Raw genomic sequence first — 4,905 nt, 5'->3', positions numbered from 1 at the left:
GGATGTGGTGGGCTTCAGGGGGACCTTGTCTGCCAACTCAACTCCTTTGCTGCGAAAGCCGAGTGCTGGTTGGGGCTCCCATCTTCTGGCAATGACAAGTGAGCCTGGAGCAGGGAGGGGAGAGGGGCTGGGTGGGTCCTCAGCCGTCGGGTGGCGGTGGCGCCCTCTGCTGGCCCATCGCATGGCCCAGGCGGTTCCTGGACAAGGCACATGTGGCTTTGACCTGGATGGTGGAGGCCTTGAAGGGACCTCGGGGCAAAGGAAGAGACCTGGGTGTGCTGAGGCATCCCCAGGGCATGGAAGGGACCGGTTGTGCTGTGGGAATCCACTGGCCCCTCCACTATGGTTAAAAAAGCACAACACATCATACATATTTACCAGACCAGAAGCGCTGGCCCCAAGTCTCCCCAACCCCAACCTGGTCGGGGGAACCTCCTGGCCAACCCACAAAAAGAGAGAGGAGAGAGCCTGCCCCAGCCCCTCCCTGCCCACCCAGCCACCCCGGAGAACTGCAGAGAGTGCTTTGCATAGATACGGAGTGGAGGAAAGGGACTGTGGGGCTGCCCCGGCCCCTCCTGGAGGACATGGGGGGTGTTGGGTCTGGGTCTCTCTGGGGCCTCACAGATTGCTCTCTCCATACAGGGCCGTGGAGGAGGACTTGTAGTCGAGGGCGCCCGGCACGGCCTCAGGGCCCTGGTAGGGCACCATGCAGGCGATACAATACTCGGCCTGGTTGGGGGGCAGCTCTCTCTGCAGCTCCTCAGCTATGATGAAGTTCTTGTCCCCTGCCAGGACCTTGAAGGAGGCGATGACCTGGTCGGTCGTGTCCGTGTCGGTGGTCTCCCGCGACATGAAGTCAATGAAGGCTTGGAAGGTCACAAGGCCGCTTGGAAGGTCACAAGGCCGCTGCGGTCGGGGTCGACCAGCCTCATGATGCAGTTGAACTCGGCCTCACCCTGCCGGTCATTCTCCACGTAATAGCCCAGGCTGATGAGGCAGGCCTTGAAACCCTCAGGCCCCAGCGCCCCACCATGATCCTTGTCAAAGTGGTTGAAGGATGCCCAGAACTCCTGCATCTGCTCCTGGCTGATGCCCTTGGCGTCGCGGGTGAGGATATGGTTCTCTACCTCGTTGACGGTTGGGGCAATGGTGGTGAGCAGCTGCTCCCAGCCCACGCGGATGTGCTCCATGGTGTGCTTGTTGTTGAAGATGAAGGCCTCCTGGATGAGCTGGTGCTGCTGCTCCAGCAGGTCCAGGTTGGGCTTATAGTCCACGATGCTGCGTTCACACTGCTTCAGGTGGCTCAGCTGGTCCTCCAGGGTCCCGTTCATCTCAGTGGAGATGCGTCGAATCTCCTCCATCTTGGTCTGGATCCAGGGCCCCACGACGTTGGCCTGGCTGGCAAACTGGCGGCGCAGGTGCTCGTTGGACTGCTGCTTGCTCTGCTCCTCCAGGAGGGCGTGGTCCCGTTTTGGCACCAGCTGCTGCAACTTCTCCCACTTGGAGTTGATGATCTGCGGGGTGACGGTGGTGTAGGGGTTGCTGCCCGACAGCTTGATGTGGTTGCACTCAGCGATCCTCTGGGCCTCCTTGTGGATGGCCAGGATGGCCCCGTGCTCCCTGTGGGCGTCCGGCAGGGTGGACTTGAACTGGTCGTGGGCTGAGATCAGGCCCTCAATCTCCTTGATGGTGTGGACGATGAACATGTCCTGGAGGTCCTCCATGGCGCTCTCCATCCAGTTGTTGAAGGGGGCCACGCACTTGGCATACTCCAGGTGCAGCTAGCTGGTCGATGGCCTCCAGCTGCTTCTCTGTTTTCTCCAGGGCTTCCCTGCGACTGTTGGTTAGAGAGCCGAGGGCGTCCCACTGGTCCCAGATCTTCTGGCACCGGGTGTTGACATTGTGGAAGTCGTAGTAATCCAGCTCGTTGAGCTCCTGGGCAATGGCTGCGATCTGCTCCAGGCGGTCCTGGTGCGCAGCCAGGTCGCTCTCGAAGGCCTAGTGCTTGCGAATGAGGGCTTCGATGTCCGACAGCATGGCAGTCTCATAGTCCTGGTGCTCCAGCATGGCTTCCTTCCCTGGGACCCAGGCCAAGGGACAGCTGGAGTGGGGACAAGGGGTCGCTGGGGGCTAGTCGTATTCCCAGGAAATCAAGTCCCTCAGAGAAGCATTCACCAGATAAGATTAGACAGTTGCCTTTTTCAGGAAATTTCTAAGAAGACTACAGACAATTTTAGAATTTGGGACAAAAATGAAGTGACAGTTTTTTTACTCTAATGCTTTGATAAAAAAATTAATCATCATCCTCATTATAATCATCAAGGTCTTAATAATGGGAATTGGAAAATAATAGAACAAGACAGATAATCACAGCAAAATGTCAATACCACATTAAAAGGAAACTCATATAAAGTACCCTTAAAGGGGAATTGCTTGAAAAGCAATGATGGCTGGGCGTGGTGGCTCACGCTTGTAATCCCAGCACTTTGGGAGGCCGAGGCGGGCAGATCACGAGGTCAGGAGATCGAGACCACGGTGAAACCCCGTCTCTACTAAAAATACAAAAAATTAGCCAGGTGTGGTGGCGGGCGCCTGTAGTCCCAGCTACTCGGAGAGGCTGAGGCAGGAGAATGGCGTGAACCCGTGAGGCGGGGCTTGCAGTGAGCTAAGACTGTGCCACTTCACTCCAGCCTGGGCGACAGAGCAAGACTCCGTCTCAAAAAAAAAAAAAAAAAAAAGAAAAGCGATGATAATTTACAGAGAAAAGGAAAAATCCATTTATTTAATTATAAATGCTTCCTTTAAGAAAACCATAGTAGATTAATCAGAGGAATACCTTTTCAATGGTCTGTTATTGGCCTATCAAGGTTAATTTCCTTTATGTTTATGCTTACCACAAGTTATTGCTCTGTTATCTCATTCACAGCAGAACTCATAAAGGGATTAGCTTTCTCACAATCAAAGTGCTATGAGCAACGTAGTTTCTCATTTGTTTCCTGATTCTCTTAATACTGGTATGGTTCCTAATACAATGTCAAAATAATGGGCTACTGGCACTATTTCAATAAATATAGATTCTAAAAATGTAAACTACATTTATGGTTGTGAAAAACATGTTAACTTGTGTTGCTTCTGATTCCAAATATTTTCCTTTCAAGAGTAATTGAAGAAAAACTAGGGCATCTAAAAAAGAACAAAGACATTAGTGAAAATGGCAGAGTGAGATAGCTCCAAGAGCTTGTCTCTCCACAGCATCATCAAAAAATCAAGCAAAACCTGTGAGAATCAACTTCTTTTACAGAAAGCTTTCATTTATATTGTTTTAAATGTCAAAATTAATTTATATATAAGGCATTAGATATACAATCATATTTTCTTTTGACACCATAGTATTTGAAGAGAATCATGGTTTAAAATTAAGGAATAGAATACAGTTGATACAATACAGGTGTATTAGTCAGGCTAATACATAATTCACATGACAAAAATCCTATAAAGTAGGTGGCTTAAAGAGAAATTTATTTTCTAATAGTTCTGGAGGCTGGAAATCAAAGATCATGGTGCCAGCATGGTGGAAATTCTGATGAAATCTGTCTTTCTGGCTTGCAAACAGTTGCCTTCTTGCTCTGTCTTCATGTGACAAAGAAAGAGATAACACTCTGATGTCCCTTCTTGTAGGTACAATAATTCTATCTTATCCGTATCCCACCTTATGACCTCATGTAGCCTTAACTGCCTCCTTCTTGAAGGCCCGATCTCCAAATCTAGTCACATCACTGATGAGAATTCCAACATATGGATTTGTGGGTCAGGGGAGGACACTTTCAATTTACAGCAATAAGATTGCTATTTATTCCAATAATAATTTTGCAATGGAAAGCCAAAAATCTACATATCAGTCACACACCAAATTTTGAAGAAGCCTAATATGATCTTTAATAATTTAACAGCACTGTCCTCCAAAACAGCACCCCATTCTTGTCCCTTTGTTGCACCGTTTTTTGTTTTTGATATATTTGTGACCCTGGCCACCTACATTAGGTCCCAAAGCATCTTCTTTGAATACCTTCCTTATCTCAGGACTAAGAATCAACCTTCCTAGTCAATGATCCAGTGAATGAGAATTTTAAATGTATTAACTCAATCTAGCAAGCTTAATCTTGTTAAAAAATCACTGACTCCTTTGTTCTCTCATTGGGTCTTCCCATTATCTGAAACAAACATGAAGCCAGAGGAAAGATGGGTTTGTTCATTTATTTCAATAGGTTGGTTTTTAAAAGAAGGAGCTAGGTGAAGCACGATATAGAATGACTCTGGAAAAAACGGAATCTAACTGACACTACTGGCACCACTATGTACTCATAACATTAAATAATTTAGGGATTGGAAGTAAGTTATGATAGAATTTTTGGAAGATAAATCATTTGAATAATGATAGTATTAGTGAAGTTTTAATTTCACCTTCCTTCTACCACTTCTATTATTACACAAAGCCGGTAAATATATCTTGACATGAAATCTATTAATCAATTGAAGATCCTCCTTAAGCCATACAAGATTAGTGTTAAACTTTTAAATAGATCATTTTAATCCAACTTACCCTGATTAGCCATGAAGAAAAAAGTTAAGAGAAATCTTTCTGACAAAAAAAAAAAAGCCATTTTAAAATACAGGAACATTAACTTCAGATACTTAAACCAATGTAAAAAATACATAAATTTCAAAGCACCAAATTGAAATGCATATTTAGTGCTAGCTTACAATGAATGAATGTATTTCATTCACCCAGTCTAATTTTTTTCTGGTATTTTTGAGAGAAATACATTAGTAGCTTAGATGAAGCCAAGATTCATTATAGTGTATTCAATTCAAAGATGTGAATATGCAGAAGATAATAATACGGGA

The 4,905-nt window shown here is 46.3% G+C and overlaps 1 pseudogene; it reads right to left on the bottom strand.

Annotated features, from left to right (window-relative positions):
- Positions 1–506: 506 nt before the first annotated feature.
- LOC116463285 (alpha-actinin-4-like) lies at positions 507–2,076 on the bottom strand (annotated as a pseudogene).
- Positions 2,077–4,905: the final 2,829 nt, after the last annotated feature.

The sequence above is a fragment of the Hylobates moloch genome, unplaced genomic scaffold, assembly GCF_009828535.3.
Source record: "Hylobates moloch isolate HMO894 unplaced genomic scaffold, HMol_V3 SCAFFOLD_3, whole genome shotgun sequence".
Classification (NCBI taxonomy): Eukaryota; Metazoa; Chordata; class Mammalia; order Primates; family Hylobatidae; genus Hylobates; species Hylobates moloch.
The sequence above is the reverse complement of the archived record's forward strand: the minus strand, read 5'-3'. Positions and strand labels throughout refer to the sequence as shown.